This window comes from Thamnophis sirtalis, unplaced genomic scaffold, assembly GCF_051295495.1.
Source record: "Thamnophis sirtalis isolate CommonGarterSnake01/CBP01778 unplaced genomic scaffold, rThaSir2_p1.2 scaffold_9, whole genome shotgun sequence".
In the NCBI taxonomy this organism is placed as follows: Eukaryota; Metazoa; Chordata; class Lepidosauria; order Squamata; family Natricidae; genus Thamnophis; species Thamnophis sirtalis.
In genome coordinates this window covers 7,631,043-7,646,090 of record NW_028261389.1, presented here as the reverse complement: position 1 = coordinate 7,646,090, position 15,048 = coordinate 7,631,043, and the positions used below count along the sequence as shown (strand labels likewise).

Genomic DNA, 15,048 nt, shown 5'->3' with positions numbered 1-15,048 from the left:
CGTGTGTGGCCCGGCTGGGCTCTGGTTTCAGCCGCGAGGGCCTCCTGCAGCCCTCTGCCAGCAAAAACAGAGCTGGCAGCAGATTCAGACAGGGAGGAGGTTGGGGAGGAACAGGGGCCAGTCCTGGAGTCTGGGGAAGGCTCTGAGGAGGGCTCTGTGTCGGAGGCAGAGAGGGGGCCAGGGCCGTATGCCAGTTATCAGCTGCCTTCAGATTCAGACATCAGTGAGGCAGCCGAACAGCTGGAGCCTGTTCAGAGGTGCCAGGCGAAGCGAACAGCCAAGGAACAAGGGTTGACTTGGGAGTAAGGCCACAGGTAAACCTTGCTCCACCTCCCATAGGGAATAAAAGAGGAGCGAAAGGGGAGTGGAGTTTGCAGGAGACAATTAGTTCCTTCCTGCATTCTTATAAGTATTGGGAGAATAATTGGAGAGTAATTCACTGTAAATTGACCATTTTCCATACTTATGACCATTGCAGCCACGTAATTTACATTTGGATGCTTGACAACTGACTCACATTTATGACGGTTGCTGTGTCCGGGGAGGGGCGGGGTTTGTCACGTGATCCGCTTTCGTGACCTTCCAACAAACAAAGTCAATGGGGAAAGCCAGATTCACTTAACAACTGCCTTACTGACTGAACCACTGCAGCGCTTCACTTAACAACGGTGGCAAGAAAGGTGATAAAATGGGGCAAAACTCACTTAACAACTGTCTCGTCCAGCAACATACATTTCGAGCTCACTGGGGGTCAAAGGCCGAGGATTATCAGTGTAATATCAGTATCCTTGAATGGCACGTTGGAGAATCTGAGGCTCAAACAGTTGGATTGAATTTAATCGTCCTCTACGAAGGGTGGATCAGAGGACTTGGGAAAGGGCCTCTGGAGATAATAGAGAAGCTAGCATGTTGATTGTTTGTAAGAAATTAATCTTACCAGGATTCAGACAGCTCCACAGGCTCCTGGTTCATTTCCAGACCACTTTTGAAAGCTCTTCATGGTTTGATACTGGTACACCCACGTTACACCTATCGTCCGTGAGCTGCACTTGCTCCCTATCGGTCTCCGAACACGCTTCAAGGTGCTGGTTATCACCTTTAAAGCCCTACATGGCCTAGGACCTGGATATCTTCGTGACCGCCTCCTGCAACATACCTCCCAGCGCCCAATAAGATCTCACAGGGCGGGCCTTCTCCGGGTACCGTCAACCACACAATGTCGTCTGGCGGCTCCTCGGGGAAGAGCCTTCTCTGTAGCTGCTCCGGCCCTCTGGAATGATCTACCCCCTGAGATCCGGACCCTCCCCACACTCTCGGCCTTCCGAAAGTCTGTTAAGACCTGGCTGTTCCGGCAGGCCTGGCGCTGCTGACCTTTGATTGACCTTCAGCCCCATTAAAATCGAGTGTATGTTGTGTCTCTTTTAATTTGTTTCTGTCTTGTATTTTAAACTCTTTTTAATATTTTTAAACTGTTTTTATGTAAGCCGCCCGGAGTCCTCCGGGATTGGGCGGCATACAAATCTATTAAAATTGAAATTGAAATTGAAATTGGGACAGAAGATCCTGACACTTTCTAGCTCCCAATAAGGTTTCCTATCTGCTAAAACAGCCCGAGGTAAAATAAGAATTCGGCTTGCCAACACCATTTAAGCAGAATTTAACCAGAATAGAGCTGGAAGGGACCTTGGAGGTCTTCTAGTCCCGCCCCCCTCAAGCAGGAGATCCTATAGCATTTCATAAGTGACTGTCCAGTCTTTTGGGGTGCTGTGTAGCACCCACAATTTCTGGTGGCAAGCTGTCCCACGGGTTAATTGTCCTCACTGTCCGGAAGTTTGTCCTTTCTTTTCTTTTCTGAGAAGTGTGTCCTGTCCTCTAGCTACACATTTAGAACATTACCTTGACTTACAACAGTTCATTCAGCGACCATTCAGAGTTACAACGGAACTGAGAAATGGAATTTATGCCCGTGTTCTGTTTTTCCACGCATTTACAACTGTTGTAACATCCCCATGGTCACATCGTCAAAATCTGGACACTTGGCAGCTGGTTCATCATTATGATGGTAGCAATGTCTGGAGGAATCATGTGATCCCATTTTGTAACCTTCTGACCAGGGAATGGGGCATGGACAGAAGAAGGGGTGGGATTCAGACAGTTTGGACCGGTTTATGCAAACTGGTAGTTCCGGCGATGAGTTGGCCCGCCCACCTGCCCCTCCCCCAAGTCTATCCTATCCTTTGTTTGAAGCCTAGCTGATAGGCACAACAGAGCGGTGTTTTACTCATTGGGGCTGCAGTAGAAGGTAAGTTAGAATAGAATAGCAGAGTTGGAAGGGACCTTGGAGGTCTTCTAGTCCAACCCCCTGCTTAAGCAGGAAAACCTACACCACTTCAGACAAAGGGCTATCCAACATCTTCCTAAAAACTTCCAGTGTTGGGGCATTCACAACTTCTGGAGGCAACTTCTGTTCCACTGATTCATTGTTCTAACTGTCAGGAAATTTCTCCTCAGTTCTAAGCTGCTTCTGGTCCTTGATTAGTTTCCACCCATTGCTTCTTGTTCTACTTTCAGGTTCTTTGGAGAATAGCTTGACTCCCTCTTCTTTGTGTTTTAGAGCTGTTTTTAAATGCACTGTGTGCCTACAAAGCGAGTGGTCAGCGAACCGGTTGTTACGCTGGTTGAATCCCACCACTGGACAGAAGGAGAGACAGACAGACAGAAAGAAAGATGCCTTTGTCATCCCTAAAAGTATTTAGCCCGACTGCATCTGTGAATGAAGACATAAAAAGCCCATCATGTTTTCAACTTCAGTTAATAAGAAGACTATTTTTCCACCCACTTGTGAGGCCAGCTGTAATGTTTTTGGCCTCGAGTGGGAGGCAATGTGGAACATGGATTAGGAAGATAAATGATATACAACATGCAGTGCCAATTCACATAAAATATTAGCAGATTGGAAATGACTGTTTACTGTCTCGCTGACTACATGATGAGGATTGTGGCTCCACCAAATGCTAACTTTGGGTCCTAATAAAGCACACGGCATTGTGCTAGGGTGACGGCAAATTAATTTTTGAGTTATGCCAAGGAGGGATGCCAGCATACCTGTCAGCCGAAGTTTCTGGGGGGATCCTCCTCTATCAAAATTATTTTAGAATGATGTCAGGACAGACGGGTCCTCTCCTCTATGAATTTTAATGGAAATATTTTTTTGATTTCTTTCTTTCTTTCTTTCCTCCTTTCTTTCCTTCTTTCCTTCCTTCTTTCTTTCCTTCTTTCTTTCTTTCTTTCCTTCTTTCCTTCTTTCTTTCCTTTCTTTCTTTCCTTTCTTTCTTTCCTCCTTTCTTTCCTTCTTTCCTTCCTTCCTTCTTTCTTCCTTTCCTCCTTCCTTTCCTTCCTTCCTTCCTTCTTTCTTTCCTTCTTTCTTTCTTTTTTCCTTCCTTCCTTCTTTCTTTCTTTCTTTCCTTCTTTCTTTCTTTCTTTCTTTCCTTCTTTCTTTCCTTCTTTCTTTCCTCCTTTCTTTCTTTCTTTCTTTCCTTCTTTCTTTCTTTCCTCCTTTCTTTCTTTCCTCCTTTCTTTCCTTCTTTCCTTCTTTCTTTCTTTCCTTCCTTCTTTCTTTCCTTCCTTCTTTCTTTCCTCCTTTCTTTCCTTCTTTCCTTCCTTCTTTCTTTCCTTCTTTCTTTCTTCCTTTCCTTCCTTCTTTCCTTCTTTCTTTCTTTCTTTCTTTCCTTCCTTCCTCCCTCCCTCCCTTCTTTCTTTCTTTCTTGGACAGTAACTAAATAATAATGAATTATTGAGGAAATTGTCGGTCTACCTTTTGGCACTTAAAACACTGCTGGAAGAGCTGTGGACAGGAAGAACCCATAAGTAAGTCGACCTTCCTCCAAGTAGCATTGTAGCTATTTTGGAACTAGAGTGCCAAAATATTTGGACTTGACCATTTAGGAAAGTTGAACGGTATAGTGGAATGTAGACTGGATTCCCAAGAGGGAACAGCTACTTTGCAGAGGAATAAGAGACAGAGAAGTTTAAACCGTTTGGTTGGGCAGAAGCAGATGAAGGCAGCTCATCCTAGACGTTCTCAGAGTATATAGAGGGATAGAATCAAGATCACATGAAGTGTTAATAACACTTTATAATGCCTTGGTGAGGCCACACTTGGAATCCTGCATCTAGTTTTGGTTGCCACGATGTAAAAAAAAGATCTGGAGACCCTAGAAAGAGTGCAGAGAAGAGCAACAAAGATGATTAAGGGACTGGAGACTAAAATATATGAAGGACGGTTGCAGGAACTGCATTTGTCTTGTTTGATGAAAAGAAGGACTGGGGGAGACATGATAGCAGTCTTCCAATATCTCTGGGCTGTCACAAAGAAGAGGGAGTCAAGCTGTTCTCCAAAGCACCTGAGGGCAGGACAAGAAGCAATGTGTGGAAACTAATCAAGGAGAGAAGCAACCTAGAACTAAGGAGAAATTTCCTAACAGTTAGAACAATTAATCAGTGAACCAATTTGCCTCCAGAAGTTGTGAATGCTCCAATACTGGAAGTTTATAAGAAGATGTTGGATAACCATTTGTCTGAAGTGGTGTAGGGTTTCCTGCCTAAACAGGGGGTTGGACTAGAAGACCTCCAAGGTCCCTTTCAACTCTGTTATTCTCATCTATTCTATTTTGAATGATGAAATAATTTGCTTTAAAGGTTGTCCTTCACCTACGACCACGATGAAGCCCAAAGTTCGTGTTGCAAAGCGAGATATTTATTAAGTGAATGTTGCCTCATTTAATGACTTTTTTCTGGCACAGTTGTTAAGTGAATCACTGCCGTTGTTAGTAACGTGGTTATTAAGTGAATCTCGCTTCCCCATTGACTGGGCTTGTCAGAAAGTCACAAAGGGAGTCCATTGGAATCTGATGCTCTTCTATCCTAAATTTATAAGTAAACTATTACAGATCAGAAAAAGGAACCGTTTCTCTCTTGGAAAAGAATTTGCAACCTTCTGTTTATATACCATTCATAGCGGCAACACATTTTTTAACTTCTGCAAAGCGTCACGTACATTTGCATCTAAATAAGATATCACGCATTTCTATTTAAATAAGACTTCGCACTGAACACTGATTCAAGCTAATCTATATCATGTATCAAGATTTCAATGCATTGTCTCAAGTCGTTTCAGTATTAGCTAAGCTGGAATGTGTGGGTTCTCTGCCGATGTGTGACACATAATGTAACAATCCCGTATTCCGCCTCAGGAATTTTGCCAGAATGCTTTCCGAATGAATACGAATTTTAGAAAGCAGGGGTGGAGGAAATTCGGGAGTGAAACAAAGATGATTAAAGTATTAGGAGTTTAGATGGAAGCGAGCTTATAAAATACTATTAGGCTGTATTGTGAACAGAGGCAATTCACTCCCTTCAGAACATCAAGGAAAACACAACTACTAATAAAGAACATTTTTTGTTTCTATTGTGAAGGATTTTTCTCTCCTCCATAAATGCTGCACTTAATTTCTTTAAGTGACAGGAAGGGGGGGGAGCAATACAGATTTATTTGCAAAGCAAGGAGGGGGGGGGAATCCCACACCAATTCTATATTGTCTGTGTGTGTGTTTGTGTGTGTGTGTATTTGTGTGTGTAATTTAACTAACAGTTTGCCTGAACCACTGCGAACCGGCTGAATCCCATCACTGAGTCTCGAGTCCCTTCCTGCCTAAGTCCAGCCGAACCTTGAATTCCCTTGACTTTTATCTACCACCTATTTCCCTTGGCCGTTAGTAGTTCAGATTCTTGTAGAAGCCAGCAATAAATCTTTATACCCATTTGAGCTGCCCGAATCTTCTGATTTCCCTGGCACTTGCCAGTGGGGGATGCATTGCTACTGAGCACATCAAAGCTTCAGAATATCCTCCCCCCACTCTCCCCTTGGAGGTTTCACAGGCTTTACGAGGCCTTTGTAAGGCTCAAAACAATGGAGTGATCACAATTTTGAGTTCTCGAACAAGGAGTTAATCAGCGCGTCCTTGAATAAAAGATCTGCTTTGTTTCTTCGGAGGGAAGTAAGCACAATAGCACTTTGTGTATGTGTGTGTGTGTGTGGGCCCAGCAATCTGCAGGCAACAAGGGGAAAGTCGGAGGTAACAAAGTGTGCAATGTGTGAGAAAGACAAGGGGGGGGGGGAACCCTGCCACTCTCTTGATAGACGGGTCAGAAAAATTCCAGGAGGGATAGCAATTTATGATCTCTCTCTGACCTTTTGTTTTGGGGAAAAAAATTAGGAAAAACCTAAAAAAGAGGCGAATCAGAACAAAGACCACGAGGATAAAAAGAAGTATTTATGTTTACAACTTTGCTTTACAAATGAGAATTCAAAAGCAAAGCCAAGAGAAACTCTACAAAAAGACGTATTTTGTTAAGGTAAAAGTAAAGGTTAGGGTTAGGGTATATATGTGCTAGTCATTCCCGACTCTAGGAGGTGGTGCTCATCTCCATTTCAAAGCCGAAGAGCCAGCGCTGTCCGAAGACGTCTCCGTGGTTATGTGGCCAGCATGACTCAATGCCGAAGGCGCACGGAACGCTGTTACCTTCCCACCAAAGGTGGTTCCTATTTTTCTACTTGCATTTTTTACGTCCTTTCAAACTATAGGTTGGCGGAAGCTGGGACAAGTAACAGGAACTCACTCCGTTACGCGACGCTAGGGATTCAAACTGCTGAACTTTCTGACAAGCTCAGCATCTTAGCCACTGAGCCACCGCGTCCCTATACGTATTTTATTAGAAATATCTAAAATTAAACACTAGACGTAAGTTTATTTTTAAGAAATTCAATTTCCCTATTTTATTTTATTTTTACTTTCGTGATTGCGAAGAGCCAAGGTGGCGCAGTGGTTAAATGCAGCACTACAGGCTACTGCTAGATCAGCAGGTCAGCGGTTCAAATCTCACCGGCTCAGGGTTGACTCAGCCTTCCATCCTTCCGAGGTGGGTAAAATGAGGACCCAGATTGTTGGGGGCAATATGCTGACTCTCTGTAAACCGCTTAGAGAGGCCTGAAAGGCCTATGAAGCGGTATATAAATCCACTGCTATTGCTATTGCTATTGCTATTGCGAAAAGCTGTGCATTCAAGAGTACCATAAGTTAACTTAAACTGTTTAAAATTTGGGTAACAGCAAGAAGCTGAGTTCAATGTAGAGATATTTTAGACTGTGATTGTCCAAAAGTTATACCATGTATGGGCTCTGGGAAGTCGGGGGGAGGGAAGGGAGGTGGGGATCCAGGGGGAGGGGGGGGGAGGGGGGAAATATAATATGTGTTAAATTCTAAAGTACATGATTGCACTTGTATACTGTGGCTTTTTAATGTTAGTGTTAAAACAGAACAAACCGAATATATTGGAAGGTAATAGAAGTATACCGAAGGGAGGAGCTGAGTGAAAGAAGAAGGAGGGTGGAGAGAGTGAGAGAGAGGAGGAGGAGAAGGAAGGGAGGGAATGGATTAAGAGAGGGAGTGATAGGGTTAGGGTTAGATAGAGGGAGAGGGGAAGTAGGTGTAGAGGGGTATGAGAGAAGGAAGAATGAAAGTTGGAGGGGGATGAAAGAGGGTGTATGGTGGGCTAAGGCGGTATATTGGGTTTGTATTGTAGGGGGCATTTTCTATATAAGTGAGGGCTATGTTTATTACTCAATGTTATATGCCCCGGTTATGCACAGTAAACATGTGATTGTATAGAATGAAATGGAAATAAAAATATTATGCAAAGCAAAAAAAAAAAAAAAAGAGTACCATAAGTTAAACGGCCAAAAATAAAAAGAGCAAAGGGGATTTTTGAAGGATAAATCAGCCCGAAGGGCAGCATTTTGAAATAAAAGTCTGTTCTTTATCATTAAAGAATATATAATAATTTATATAATATTTTTTATAATAATAATAATTGTATAAAGAATAAATTCTTCAGCTCTGATCTGAAGAAGCTTCTTGGATGAGAAGCGAAATGTCTTCCAAGAAAAACACCTTTGGGACAACCATGACCTGGATGACTGAGAATCTCCATAGACAAATGGTGAAATATTTTCAGACTTTTATTGAATTCAGAGAAATTTATTGTTTCCATGGAGATGACCTGCATTTATTTCAAAGCAGTTTCTGATTCCAAAACTAAATGCATTAAACCCCATCACTATTCTAAAACCCATCAACCTGGCCCTTTGCTAAAAGTTTAGAGTTTAGAGTTTTATTTCATTTGTATGCCGCCCTTTTCCCTGAAGGGACTCAGGGCGGCTCACAACTCAAGCAAAGGAAGGGGGATACAGACCGTTGACAACAACACAAAACAATACATAGTTAAAAAGCGCAACAATCATACCATTCGAGATAGGGGCAATGATTCTTTAGCCCCAGGCCTGTCGGAACAGCCAGGTTTTAAGGGCTATGCGGAAGGCCTGGAGGGTGGTGAGGGTGCGAATCTCCACGGGGAGTTCGTTCCAGAGGGTCGGAGCAGCCACCGAGAAGGCCCTCCTCCGGGTAGTCACCAGTCGACACTGGCTGGCGGATGGAATTCGGAGGAGGCCTAGTCTGTGCGATCTAATCGGTCTGGTGGAGGTAATTGGCAGCAGGCGGTCTCTCAAGTACCCAGGTCCAATACCATGAAAGTGACCGTCGCTAGTCCAGAGTTGTTCAAAATTGGTAACTTTAAGATGTTTGGACTTCAACTCCCAGAATTCCCCCCGTCAGCATTCTGGGAGTCGAAGTCCACCTGTCTTAAAGTTGTCACGTTTGAGAAATCCTGTTCAATCCCGCTTCACTCCTTTTATTCATTACAATTCTCAAAACTGCCCAATAGCTGAAATTCTTTGGATGCTTTACAACAAAAAAAGACCACAACATATATGAACGAGGAGTAGTCATCTCAAACAATCTAAGCCCCAGAGCCCACAGCAACAGCACTGCCAAGAAGGCATTAAGAGTTGAATTGAATTGAATTTATTTCATTTATATGCTGCCCTTTTCCCCGAAGGGGACTCAGGGCGGCTCACAATCCAAGTCAAGGGAAGGGGTACAAATAAAGAATAAAAAGACGAACAAAACAATACACAATTTAAAAAGCACACAACAACCATATCATTCGAGGGAGGGGGCAAAGGCTCTTTAGCCCCAGGCCTGTCGGAATAGCCAGGTTTTAAGGGCTTTGCAGAAGGCCTGGAGGGTGGTGAGGGTTCGAATCTCCATGGGGAGTTCGTTCCAGAGAGTCGGAGCAGCCACAGAGAAGGCCCTCCTCCGGGTGGTCGCCAATCGGCATTGGCCAGCGGATGGAATTTGGAGGAGGCCTAATCTGTGGGATCTAATTGGTCTATTGGAGGTAATTGGCAGCAGGCGGTCTCTCAAGTACCCAGGTCCAATACCATGAAGGGCTTTATAAGTGACGACTAGCGCCTTGAAGCGTATCCGAAGACCAATAGGCAGCCAGTGCAGCTCACGGAGGATAGGTGTTACATGGGTGAACCGAGGTGCACCCACGATCGCTCGCGCGGCTGCATTCTGGACAAGCTGAAGTCTCCGAATGCTCTTCAAGGGCTGCCCCATGTAGAGCACATTGCAGTAGTTGTTAACCTAATTTTGAAAAGCTTCTTCTCTGGTAACATTGTATTGCTAACTAAGGCATACAAAACCTTTGCCAGACCAATTCTCGAATACAGCTTGTCTGCCTGGAATCTGCACTGTATATTGGACATTGATATGATTAAGCGGGTCCAGAGGTATTTCACAAGAAGAGTACCCCATTCCTCTACTCACAATAGAATTCCCTATGCCACCAGACTTTTGGGCTTGGACAATCTGGAACTGCGCTGCTTGCGGTATGATCTAAGCACAGTACACAAAATTGCCTGCTACAACCTCTTACCTGTCAGCGACAGCTTCAACCTCAATAATACACAAGCAAACAATCGATACAAACTCAAGATAAACGCTCCAAACTCGATTGCAGAAAATACGACTTCAGCAACAGAGTGGACAACGCCTGGAATGCTCTACCCGACTCCGTTGTTACATCCTATAACTGTGATGGCGGGAGACATGCACGCATGCATGTGAGGGTGGGGGGAGCATGTGGGGGTGCAGCACGCCTCCCACCCCATTGTTGGTCCCAGGAGGCTTCAGGGAGGCCTGCTAGGCCCAAAACGGGGTGCAGGGGATCACACACACGTGTGGGAGGTCATACGCAGGGGGCAGGGAAGAGCACAGGAGGGTCATGCACACATGCGCAGAGTGTGGGCGCATTGCATCATGCGTGTGTGCCAGTGGTGGGATTCAAATAATTTAACAACCGGTTCTCTGCCCTAATGACCAACTGGGTAGGCGGGGCTCAGTGTTCATGTGACTGGGTGGTCGTGGTCAACTCAACGTCACTCACGCCGATGGGCGCTTCACCTTAGCTGTTATAATGTAATAAGGGTTTGCACTGGACAGGCAGTTTCTGTAAGCAGGGCAATAAAGATGAGGCTAGAAACAACACCAGAATGTTTCCTTCCTGCCTTCCTTACAGGATTAGCCCTGTAAAGTGGGGAAAAAACGAAATGGGATTTCTTCCAACAAAATGGGATTTCTTCCAACAACCGGTTCTCCGAACTGCTTAGAAAGTTAACAACCGGTTCTTCTGAATAGGTGAGAACTGGCTGAATCCCACCACTGGTGTGGGCACACATGCGCTGTTACGCACGGGCATTTTCAACACACGAGTAGAAAGGGTTTACCCATCACTGTCCTATAAGCTTCACAGCTTCAACCTTAAACTGTCTACCGTGGACCTAAATGAGCCGAGGTGGCGCAGTGGTTAGGGTGCAGTACTGCAGACCACTTCAGCTGACTGTTATCTGCAGCTCAGCGGTTCAAATCTCACCGGCTCAAGGTGACTCAGCCTTCCATCCTTCCGAGGTGGGTGAAATGAGGACCCAGACTGTGGGGGCGATATGCTGACTCTGTAAACCGCTTAGAGAGGGCTGAAAGCCCTATGAAGCGGTATATAAGTCTAACTGCTATTGCTATTGCTACCTCACCCCATTCCTAAGAGGTCCATAAAGGGGGCGTGCATAAGCGCACCAGCGGGCCCACCGTCCCTGTCCTACTGTCCCCATTCATTTGTACTCATTTTCCATTACTCATGTCCCTGTTTATATTTATACCTGCTATCTTGTACGTGTTTGACAAACTAATAAATACAAATAGAAATCTAGTCCGAATATGCAGTAAAATGCAAAAATAAAAAGGGCCCACATCTATTTGGATCGAGTCAGGAGACTAAAAAAAAAATGTACCAGTAAATGCATCTACATCAATGGGCGCATTGTGTAGAAATAAGCCGCCAGAAGAATAAAGATGGCAGAAATTTTTCCACACAAGCGTTTCCCACACATTCAGGCAGACTGAATTAAATCTGACACGGAGTGGTGGTGGTGGGGGGAGGCGAAGGGGGTTTCTAATTGAACTCGAGAAATACATAATACTTTGCTATAGAAACATAAGGCCCCAGTGGAGTCACGCAGGTTAAGGCTGTCCAACTTAAACCAGCCATAATTTTATATCTCATGATCTGCAAACACAAAAGAGATTTTATTTTTCTTCTTCTTCAGCTGTCTTTGACATTAAGTGGAGAGGAAAAGGCAAATAACGGAGTAATCGGAAAATAGAATTTGAGCCTAGCTGAGGGAGAGAGCACGTGCGACCTCTTATGGAGGGGATGGCAAGCCTTTTCGGCACCAAATGCCCAAATTAGAATGTGTGTGCATGCATGAGGGCGCACTGGAGTTAAATGTTTATTTCACTTGTATGCCGCCCTATTCCCGAGGGACTCAGGGCGGATAACAAACCAAAGTGTTGGAGTGTTGGAAACCCGAACACCAGCTGGCTGGCATGCACATGCCTGGTTTTGGGGCATTTTTAGCTGTTTTTTGGGGCATTTTTTAGCTGTTTTCAGGCCGTTTTGGGGCAAAAACGGCCTGAAAAACAGCCTGGAAAATGCCCCCAAAACAGTCTGTTTTTGGCGTGTTTTGGGGCTGTTTTCTGGTCCTCCGGCGCCCGTGACCAGCTGGTGGGCGCGGATGTGCACACCAGAAACCAGCTGGAGATGGCACGCATGCCCACAGAGAGGGCTCTGCGTGCCACTTTGGGCACACTTGCCATAGATTTGCCATCATGGTTGTATGGTGTGGCTCAGGGGTGGGTTTCTCGTCCTGTTCCAACCGGTTCGGTTGGAACGGGGCCGGCAGCGTCCTCCTGCACGCGCGCGGCGCACGGATGCGTACTAGCGTCTGTGCGATGCTCCAGCTGCTCCTGGAGGATCGCGCAGGCGCTGTATGCGTCCTGCGCATGCGTGGAAGCACAGAACTCGTCAAAACCGGGTAAGGAGCGCAGGCGGGCGGGTGGGCCATTCGCCATTCCCGGAAGTTACTTACCTCCGGGTTCGCCGACCAACCGGTTCGCAGGGACCGCCGCGAACCGGTTGAAACCCACCCTGGTGTGGCTGAAGAGGAAGAAGAAACGTGTGTTTTTGGGACTCGGAAATCTTGGCTGTTACTTAGCCTTTGCTACACAGCTCTGGTATGGAGGGGGCCGACAAAAATGTTCATCGCCAAGAAAAGGCCTTTTATGGGTGATAGTATATTAATCTCCTCAATAAAAGGCCTTTTCTTGGTGAACAGAATACACTATTAATTCTGTTAATTGTTGCCCAGATGTTTTTCAGGATTGGGGCAGGTCACAAAAAGAATGAATGGATGAGGGAGGGAGGGAGGAGGGAATGAATGTTTCTCCCTGTCTTTTAATTACTTTCATTTTAGGTCTTTGACCCTCAACTCCCTCAGGATGATTCACGCCATCGCTTTTTGAAAGCAAGACAGGATGGGGCAGAATGTTTCCAATGAAAAACCCCTTCAAATTTGAAGCAAGCTGTTCTGGAAATGCTTGAAACAATGCTTCCCCCCCCCCACTCCCAAAATAAAATAAAATAAAGCTTCCAAGGTAGGTAGAAACAGCTCGCTTCTGAGCAATGGTTGGCATTTCGAGATCAAAAACAACATTTTGCATATGCCTTAGGCCATGCTTTGTTTGATCTGGGTGAGGTCTTGATGACTTGAAAGCCGGATTTTACACATTGCGCTAAATCGTAACACAAGCTGTATCCCGCGACTGCGGCTTGCAAAACCAGGTTTCATCCAACGGTTTAGTGGAGAATCTGGAATTCTTATTCCGGGCAACAATCTGCATAATTCCACATTTATTCTGCAAAAGATCACTTCAGAGTCCAGGGGTGGGTTGCTGGGGGTTCGCAGGGGTTCGGGAGAACCTCTAGCTAAGATTCTGTGCAGTTCGGAGAACCCCCAAATCCAGCAGTGAAATCTGAATTTTTTTCCCCCCTACCGGTTCTGTGGGCCTGGTTTGGTGGTGGCGGCGGCGGGTCATGTGACTGGGTGGGCGTGGCTATGTAGTCATGTGACTGGGTGGGGTGTCAAAAGATAGAAACTCACTTTAACAATGTCCTGCTGGAGCAGGGGGTTGGACTAGATGACCTCCAGGTGACTTCCAGCCCTGGATTACTATGCCCTTTCAAGGTATCTTCTGAAGCTGCGTCTAGTATTAGCAATAGCAATAGCAGTAGACTTATATACCGCTTCATAGGCCTTTCAGGCCTCTCTAAGCGGTTTACAGAGAGTCAGCATATTGCCCCCAACAATCTGGGTCCTCATTTTACCCACCTCGGAAGGATGGAAGGCTGAGTCAACCCTGAGCCGGTGAGATTTGAACCGCTGACCTGCTGATCTAGCAGTAGCCTGCAGTGCTGCTTTTAACCACTACGCCACCTTGGCTCTTGTGCCAGGTCTGTGGTCCTTCCTCCCTCTCCTTTCCCTCACCCCTCTCTCTCTTTCTCTCTTCCCTCTTTTTTTCTCCCATCCCTCTTTCTTTCCTTCTTTCCTTTCTTCTTTCTTTCAAAGCACCCCCCGGCCCCTGGCCCCAGGGAAGCCTCCTGGGAGCAAAAACGGACCCCAAATGCTTAAAAAAAAAGTTTTTAAAAAAGTTCCTACCATCGCACAGTACAGTTCATCATTGGAACTTTTTTTTACTTTGTTAAAGTAAAAAAGTAGTAAGTAAGTAACTAGTACTTTTTTTACTACCGGTTCAGGCAAAGGGTAGCATTTTTTTACTACTGGTTCGGGAGAATTGGCCCGAATCGGTAGCATTTCACCCCTGCCGAAATCCCACTCCTGGCTCGCCCCGCCCACTCCTCCCCTCCCCTCCCCGGAGTTCCCACGTGGCCTGTTCTGGATGTAGGTAAGTGCAGATTGCCCCAGAGGCTTGGGGAGGGCAAGAAACGGGCCTACTGGAAGTTTGGGGGCCTCTGGAGCGTGGGGAGGCCATTTTTGCCCTCCCGGAGGCTCAAGAAAAGCCTCCGGAGCCCAGGGAGGACAAAAACACCCCCCTCGGTGCAGGAGGCCGCCTGGGCCACGCCCACCATGGCCACTCCCACCCAGCAACCGAGCAGAGAATCCCTTGCTAAAATTTTTGAAGCCCACCCACTTCAGACTGAACAGGTTTTGTCCTGTTATGACTGGTGCCCCCGTTGCAACCTTTTGGTGGGGGGGGGGGTGCATATGCATTAGCAGAGTTGGAATGGACCTTGGAGGTCTTCTAGTCCAACCCCCTGCCTAGGCAGGAAACCCTATACCGTTTCAGACAAGTGGCTATCCAACATCTTCTTAAAGACTTCCAGTGTTGGGGCATTCACAACTTCTGGAGACAAGTTGTTCCACTGATTAATTGTTCTAAATGTCAGGAAATTTCTCCTCAGTTCTAAGTTGCTTCCCTCCTTGATTAGTTTCCACCCATTGCTTCTTGTCCTGCCCTCAGGTGCCTTGGAGAATAGCTTGACCCCCTCTTCTTTGTGGCAACCCCTGAGATATTGGAAGACTGCTGTCATGTCTCCCCTGGTCCTTCTTTTCATTAAACTAGACATCCCCAGTTCCTGCAACCGTTCTTCATATGTTTTAGTTTCCAGTCCCCT

General features: G+C 45.9%; 1 protein-coding gene across 23 annotated transcripts in view; it reads right to left on the bottom strand.

Annotated features, from left to right (window-relative positions):
• The window catches only part of CELF2 (CUGBP Elav-like family member 2), a 669,316-nt gene that overhangs the window by 180,183 nt on the left and 474,085 nt on the right, over positions 1-15,048 (bottom strand). The window lies entirely within an intron of this gene.